A 9,097-nucleotide genomic window follows, 5' to 3' on the forward strand; every position below is an offset into this window, starting at 1 on the left:
GGTGAATAACACCTTATGGTACAGATTGCCAGGAAACCCAGAGGGGTTCCAGGATGTAGAACAAGCCTTACGATGGGGACAACAGATGCCCTATGCCGTAAGTATCATGGTTGCTGAGAAAGTTGAAATGCCTGAAGGATGCAAACCATTTCTTCTCCCCATTAAAGTAAAGAAGGGACAGAAGCTGAAGAACGCAGACGTGTTGATCTGTTTATCCAACAGAATACAGCAACTCGGCCTAAAGGTAAAGCCTACTCCCCTGATAAATATCCATCAGGATCCGTTACATATGGTAATTCATAACATGGTTCCCCATAGCATATCCCTACAAAAGGACACCGTAATTGGTTTAGCTATGGATTCAGAATACTACACATTTGGATTCCAAAATGATGTTATTGGAATAATTCCTGATGAATACCTGACGGAGGAATAAACAGTGGAACAACATTTTTCCTCAACCCCTGAGGGGTTATTTAACATCCACTCTGTTTATCCTTTCAGCTCTGAAGAAGGTAAATGCCACATCGAAGAGTCATCATTGGTTTTCAACCATGAGATTGATGAAAAAGAGTATGAATCATACCAGCAAGGAAAGGATAAGGTACGCTACACCCAGAATGATTTAACTAGTGAGCTTGAAGAAGCTTACGAGTTAAATCAGCCTGAGATTTTCCCAGAATTTCAGGAGCGGGTGGAAGAACAAGTCTCCATGGCTGACGCATGCTCCGACGAGTCGAAGCGTCAATGGCTAAAGGAGCTCTTCGCAGAGTTCCAGGAGATGTTCGCCAAGGATTCTTATGACTGTGGGGAAACAGACCTACACGTTACAAGAATCCAGACAGATCCCGATGCATCCCCTGTTTTTGTCAAACAATACCGACTTCCGTCACTATCGGAAATCGTCAAGAACTTGGAGAAGAGGGGTATCATCCGTCCAGTACACAGTTCATTCAATCATCCGATACTTGGAGGCCTCAAACCTAACGGTCAATTTCGTCTCTGCTCGGACCTAAGACAGTTGAACAAATGTGCTTATATGTCCGGATGGCCCGTGCCATATATTGACCAATATTTTCTGCATTGCTGTATGTTGGTTTTTATCTGCACGGGATTAAATAAAGCCTCAAGTATTTTTCAGTGAAGCTGGACCGTCTTTCTTTTTATTGGGATATATTGACCAATGTTTGGCACAAATACAAGGATCCAAAATCTTCACTGCCCTTGACTGTGCACAAGGATATTGGACGATAAAGGTGGATGAAAGGAATCAGTACAAACTGGCCTTTACCTTTGGCAAACGACAGTATGCGTGGCCCCGACTGCCCTTCGAGTACATAAATGCGGGCCATGAGTTTGCAGTGTTCATGCATAAGGCAATGCCTGATGCCACTGAACGAGGTACCTTATCCTATGTGGATGACATCCTGATCAAAAGTACAACTTTTGAGGAACATATTCAGGAGTTGAGGCATGTACTAACCCAGCTGAGGAAAGCAGGTGTAAAACTTTCTTTGCAGAAGGCTCAATGGTGCCAGACCAAGGTTAATTTCCCTGGTCATGAAGTCACTGCGGATGGAATTAACCCACAGAAAAGGAAGGTGGAAGCAGTGACCAAGACAAAATTTCCTAGAAATCTTAAGGAATTAAGATCATTCCTGGGCAAAATTACAAAACCTCTTTTGCAGTTGCTAAAGAAAGGAGTAAAATGGGAATGGAGTAAGCGTCATGAGCAAGCTGTAACCGAGCTCAAGGCCAAACTTATCCAGGCTCCATGCCTTGCTTATCCAGAAGGGGGAAAACCTTTCTTCGTGGAAACAGGTTTCACTGATAAAAGCATAAGTGCAGTTCTTTTCCAAAAACAGGAAAACCGAAACAAAATCATTGCCTATGCCAGCAAGTCCTTGTCACCGGTTGAGGTAAAATTCAATGATTGTGAGAAAGCATTATTGTCAACTGTGTGGGCTTTGCAATATTTTAGGAGTTTTATCCAAGGCGAAAGGATCATTGTGGAGACCGCACACCAGCCACTGCAATACTTGCAGAGTGATCGTATAGGAGATGGAGACTTGTCAAACAGCAGGATAACCACCTGGACAATGTCCTTAATGGGATGGCCATTGGAAATCAGGTACAAACAAAATTAAAAAAAACAGTTGCTCAAGGATTAGCAGAACTCCATGACTGTACCAATACGGAACGTAAAAGTGAGTCAACGGAAAATGATTTCCTGGAGGAACAATCATCATCCCCATATAAATCTTATGAAGAAGAGTACTGCAAATCGTTACCATGTGTGTACGTAGACGGCTGTTCCTTCCATGCTGATGAAGGATCCGAACGTACATTGGTTGCAGGTATTGGAGTCGTGTGGAATAATACATTCCTAGATGTATCCGTTGGATACAAAATTGGTTCCAAAAGCAGCCAGGTTGCAGAACTTACTGCTGTGTACAAAGCCGTACAAATGGCTATCGAATATGATATTAAGGAGTTTGTAATCATCACAGATTCTGATTATATTCGTAACAGCTTTGTGGAGTACTTTCCTGGATGGAAAAGATCCGACATGATGAGAAGTAATAACAAGCCAGTAAAGCATGGCAAGATGTTTTGTAAAATTGATGAGATGGTTACCGCCCACAGTCTTACCATTTATTGAAAGAAGGTAAGAGGTCATTCAAAATATCCAGGCATGGATAAAGAGGGAAATGACCTAGCGGATTCCCTTGCCAAGCAAGCAGCCATTGACGGAGAAATCTTTGACGTTGATGACCTCATGGGAACTATCCAAGTGGATGCTATGACAAGGAGTCAGGCCCAAAAGGGAGCTGAAGCCAATGTGGCGCAGTGGAGCCAAGATTCCCCTAGTGAGGATCTCATTGCGAGCCAAAAGGGGGATCCAATTATTGGTCTTTTATTTATAAGCACATTGAGGATCCACACAACTGTCCCATAACCACGGAAGACTGTGTGGGTAAGGAGGAGTTACGAATTTTGATGAAAGGTAAGTCCCAATTCTCATTGCAGGATGGACTGCTGATAAGAACCTCTAAGAACGGTATCACGCAATGGGTAGTACCTGCAGCATACCGAGGCCTGATGTTGCAACATGCACATGATGCCCCAACAGCTGGTCATCGAGGTGAGAAAATAACGTACGAGTTACTACGGGACTACGCTTACTGGCCACATATGTTACAAGATGTGCGAACATATTGTCAGGGATGTCTAATCTGCCCTCAATTCCAGCCACAAGGACCCACTCATCGGGCACCGCTGATGAAAAGGGGGATGTCCATGCCATGGTCAGACATCCAAATTGACTTCATTGGACCAGTAACAACCTCATCAAGAGGCAACAAGTATATGTTAACCGTAACTTGTCTGTTCACCAAATGGGTGGAATGTTTGCCGTGCAAAACATGCAGTTCAAGCATATGTGCATCTCTGCTCATTAACCACGTATTTTCTAGATTTGGTCTTCCCCAGCGCATAGAATCCGATCGTGAAAGTCACTTCACCAGTGAGGTGATAACAAAGATGTGGGAAATCCTGGGGGTAAAGAGGAAGCTACATATAGCTTATCGACCAGCCTCTAGTGGTGGAGTAGAATGTTACAACCAGTCCATTGTGAACATCCTGAAAAAGTTTGTCAATGAATCTGGTAAGGACTGGGATGTCAAGTTGCCTTTGATGCTTATGGCCATCAGAGCCACCCCAAGCGCAGCAACTAAGCTTTCTCCCTTCGAGATGATCACGGGAAGGAAGATGGTGTTACCCCAGCATTTACTTTTCAGGACAACAGACCACAACTTGATCAATGCTACAACATCACATCAGTATGTGGAAAATTTAGGCAAGCATCTTCAATATGCTTTTGCATTCGCCCAGAAGAATATAGAGAAAGCCGCAGTGAGTGCTAAGACATACTACAGGGAGTGCAGAATTATTAGGCAAGTTGTATTTTTGAGGATTAATTTTATTATTGAACAACAACCATGTTCTCAATGAACCCAAAAAACTCATTAATATCAAAGCTGAATATTTTTGGAAGTAGTTTTTAGTTTGTTTTTAGTTTTAGCTATTTTAGGGGGATATCTGTGTGTGCAAGTGACTATTACTGTGCATAATTATTAGGCAACTTAACAAAAAACAAATATATACCCATTTCAATTATTTATTTTTACCAGTGAAACCAATATAACATCTCAACATTCACAAATATACATTTCTGACATTCAAAAACAAAACAAAAACAAATCAGTGACCAATATAGCCACCTTTCTTTGCAAGGACACTCAAAAGCCTGCCATCCATGGATTCTGTCAGTGTTTTGATCTGTTCACCATCAACATTGCGTGCAGCAGCAACCACAGCCTCCCAGACACTGTTCAGAGAGGTGTACTGTTTTCCCTCCTTGTAAATCTCACATTTGATGATGGACCAGAGGTTCTCAATGGGGTTTAGATCAGGTGAACAAGGAGGCCATGTCATTAGATTTTCTTCTTTTATACCCTTTCTTGCCAGCCACGCTGTGGAGTACTTGGACGCGTGTGATGGAGCATTGTCATGCATGAAAATCATGTTTTTCTTGAAGGATGCAGACTTCTTCCTGTACCACTGCTTGAAGAAGGTGTCTTGGAGAAACTGGCAGTAGGACTGGGAGTTGAGCTTGACTCCATCCTCAACCCGAAAAGGCCCCACAAGCTCATCTTTGATGATACCAGCCCAAACCAGTACTCCACCTCCACCTTGCTGGCGTCTGAGTCAGACTGGAGCTCTCTGCCCTTTACCAATCCAGCCACGGGCCCATCCATCTGGCCCATCAAGACTCACTCTCATTTCATCAGTCCATAAAACCTTAGAAAAATCAGTCTTGAGATATTTCTTGGCCCAGTCTTGACGTTTCAGCTTGTGTGTCTTGTTCATTGGTGGTCGTCTTTCAGCCTTTCTTACCTTTGCCATGTCTCTGAGTATTGCACACCTTGTGCTTTTGGGCACTCCAGTGATGTTGCAGCTCTGAAATATGGCCAAACTGGTGGCAAGTGGCATCTTGGCAGCTGCACGCTTGACTTTTCTCAGTTCATGGGCAGTTATTTTGCGCCTTGGTTTTTCCACACGCTTCTTGCGACCCTGTTGACTATTTTGAATGAAACGCTTGATTGTTCGATGATCACGCTTCAGAAGCTTTGCAATTTTAAGAGTGCTGCATCCCTCTGCAAGATATCTCACTATTTTTGACTTTTCTGAGCCTGTCAAGTCCTTCTTTTGACCCATTTTGCCAAAGGAAAGGAAGTTGCCTAATAATTATGCACACCTAATATAGGGTGTTGATGTCATTAGACCACACCCCTTCTCATTACAGAGATGTACATCACCTAATATGCTTAATTGGTAGTAGGCTTTCGAGCCTATACAGCTTGGAGTAAGACAACATGCATAAAGAGGATGATGTGGTCAAAATACTAATTTGCCTAATAATTCTGTACACAGTGTACGATCTGAAGACTACACAGAAGGAGTATCAAATTTCCGATCGGGTGTATCTCTATAACTTCGCTCGGGATCAAGTGAAGGAGAGAAAATTCCTACCTTCCTGGAAAGGTCCCTATGTCATCACTGACAAGTTATCTCCAGTGGTCTACAAGATCAAAATCCCTAAGGGGGATGAGTTTATTGAAAAATGGGTGCACATTAATCAGTTACGTGTTTTTCATCCTAGTGCACGACTTCGAGAGATTGAAGAAGCTGGATGAAAAGAGGTGAAGAGACTTTACGGTTCCAGATAAAGACGGAAATAAGGATTGGTATCGTATGAACGGAAAAGTGTTATCTGTTATTCTACATCTTTAACTCATACTAACCCATCCTGATATACGTTTCCTCTGTAACAAAATGTCTCCTAACTCACCTCTGAAACCAGAACTTACTCTGTCCAAGAAAAGAACTTATGCCAATCAGAGGTATATGGTATTAGTAACGCTTTTCTTGCAGGATAAAGTTGAAAAATATATGTACTCATATGTGTCATATAATATTTTATAGGCGTAAGATGTCATCAAAGATGATTGCCATTATCTACGTCGTCCTGATCTTGGGGATGGAGTTCCATGCTGAGCCGATTGCTGTGCCAGGTCCTTCAACCGGAATCATGCTGCAAGATACAGCAGGGTTCATATTGACAAACAAGAAGATTCTATCCCAGAAGGTCTACATCAGCCTGGATCCACGAGTTTTCGTCGAAAGGCAATTTAACATGTCCGAAATCCAGTCACCGGAAATCCAATCCTGGTATCAGATGCACATCGGATATTTCCAAGAGCGGATTACGCAGATCCTGGAACAAGCAAAGAAAACCCTAACCAGAGAACAGTTTTCTACAGACCAAAGCGATTCACTTTTTGCAAACGTAGCCGCCATAATCTTTGGCGTAGTGGGCACTGTTATTACTACCGGTGTGGCAGTTGCTGATTCCATCTCTATCAAGACATTGGAACTCGAAGTTGGTTCATTGAAAAGGAACCTATTAAACATTCATGTGGAGATGGAGAATCAAAACAAACCTTTATCGAACTTATATCCTGTTTTGCAGGATCTATGGGATGGTTGAGTTTGTTGACCATCCAAGTCATGCGTTAGATAAGGTTCTCCAGAAGAACTTTAGCCAAGCTATGGTTAAAACATCATAAACAAAGCCTACGCTCCGTGAATCACGAAGAAGACATATGAAAAGCCCTTTTAAACATTCCAAATACATTCATCCTTTATGGAACGTTTTTGGAATGAAGGGGGATTTGTTGTGCATTTTCATAAGTGTACCATGTATCTGATGATACTACGGTATATTCAATATGGATGATCATTGCCTTTAACAGCATGTGATCAGCATGAACCTGAAAAACCCCAAGATGGGTTCATGGCAAGTTCAATGTGTTAAAAGTGAATATATAGAGAACATTATACTTTTTATTATTGTTTAGAGACATGGATTTATCTATACTGGTTTCTCTAAACATGTCTGTCTGAGGAACAATGGGTGTTTCATGGCTGAGCCATGATATGATAAGAGACGTCCATAAAACACATCTGGTGTGGAATAGATATCTATTCATATATTCACACACACATATATATATATATATATATATATATATATATATTCCTGTGTGCATTTATTTAGCGTTTGAACTTGTTGAAGGTTCATATATACTATGCAATATTGATGTATTATAACCAAATATTATTCATGTATATTTTATACTGCGTGTATCTCACTGAGTAGGATATATAATCTTGGGGATGTAGAGAGCGTTTAAGTTGAATTTTCCTAAATAGAATCCATTCAGAGGAGCTGATGTTATTGTAAACATCATTACTCAATAGCTTAGACAGTTAGGGTACAAAAACCAGGAGAAAAGTTAAAAGATTTTATTCTCTTATCTGACCATAAATAAGATGGTCTGTTAACTGTCAAGATGGATCCATGATGTCTGGGAAAGTGATTCTAAAGTGTCAAAGAAGAGTCCCTCCTAATTGATTTAAGTTGGGAGAGGTGTCACCACCAGACATCTGAGAAGCTCTGACAGACGTCCTTCAGAACCTCCTCCTTGAGGTTCCTTTTGTTTTGCTTTCATTTTCTCATCTCGTTAGCCTCTCTCAGCTGTCATGTAGTTGCACTGATTGCATCCCTTTAAATCCCTTCCCATACTGCATCACTTTGCGGTTTATACAACTTTCTGGAGTATATGCATGCTGGAATCCACTACTGAGTCTTCTACAGATAAGTTTTGTTTATTCATTTGTATTTTCCTGTTTGCTGGATCCCAGGAGACCCTGACTCCCTCTGTATCAAGTGTAGGGAGCCGGTGGTTGTGTCCCCTCACTATTATAGGGTGTTCAGGGGTTATTCAGTCGAGGTACGAGGATATGCGATCTTCTACCATTGAGAATTTTGCATAGGCTGAGCAGTTTAGGGAGAGAGCCAGGTCTGTTGCAGGGCTATCCCTTTGGTTCCTTAGTTTTGGATCCAGTCAGCCGGATCTTCCTTTTGTGTCTTCTAGTTTGCTGTACACCTTCCGTGACAAGAGGTCAAAGTTTAAGTTGTGTAATGAAGCCATATATATGTGTTAATTCTTAAAATATTTGAAATTATGTGGTACAACAGTGCCATCAAGTGGTAGATGGGCAGAAGTTTCTAAGGAATGCCAATTAAGTGACATCATACCACGATTAACATACATCACACCCACCTTGTCTGATTGGAAATACCTAATCTAGAGAAGGGGATGAGTTCTTAGATAACATGGGGTATAAAGTATGCATGTAAGAGGTTAGAAAAAACTTCAATTTACTTCAACAACTAAAATACAACTACAACACAAGAAAATCTTGCTACAAAGAAACATCGGCACAGAGAAAATTTCCAATTAAGAAGGATTTATCACAAAGAAACTTGGATTAATTTTTGTCTACTGGAAAAGTTTTGAGAACTTGTCACATCCGAAACTCTGTTCATCCTTAACCCGGTAACATATATTTGTACTTACTGATTGTGATATTAATAAGATATTCCTCTCGGCATATAGTCAAGAGTTCCCATACTGTGGGAACATATAGTGTTAAACACCTCCCTAATGCTAGTTGTCCTCTTAGCAAAGATGCATATTGCTAATGGGAGATTAAACATTGTCTGAGTAGAGGAAAAACTCTGGGAAATTATATTTCCATAGTCTGATTGCAGAGTGGGGTATAATATCATATTAATGTCATACATACTCTTTGATTGAGCATAAGGGATTGCATCATAATGTTTTGATAACCAGTACACTAATCAGTAATAATTTGATAAAAAGAAGAGTAGTATTGTATTGTATTGTACTTGGTGTAGTAAATTAAGTTAGCCTGGCGTAAACGGTGGAGCACCATCTTGTGATTAATTTTGATATTGCCCTTGTATTAATTTGTATGCCATTTTTACTGTATTTATTTGTAATAAATTATATTTTATATAATTAATTGCACCCTGTTTCATTAGCTGCACGAATTGACTTTAGATCTCATCAATAAAAGAACTGGCGTTTATATGTCCGCCAAT

At 40.8% G+C, this 9,097-nt stretch overlaps 1 long non-coding RNA gene across 1 annotated transcript; it reads left to right on the top strand.

Annotated features, from left to right (window-relative positions):
• Window positions 1–7,434: 7,434 nt before the first annotated feature.
• Window positions 7,435–8,135, top strand: LOC120978531. Its single transcript, XR_005774110.1, has 2 exons — window positions 7,435–7,555; window positions 8,091–8,135. It is a non-coding gene; the product is annotated as an uncharacterized LOC120978531 (long non-coding RNA).
• Window positions 8,136–9,097: the final 962 nt, after the last annotated feature.

Source organism: Bufo bufo, chromosome 9 (assembly GCF_905171765.1).
Source record: "Bufo bufo chromosome 9, aBufBuf1.1, whole genome shotgun sequence".
Lineage (NCBI taxonomy): Eukaryota > Metazoa > Chordata > Amphibia > Anura > Bufonidae > Bufo > Bufo bufo.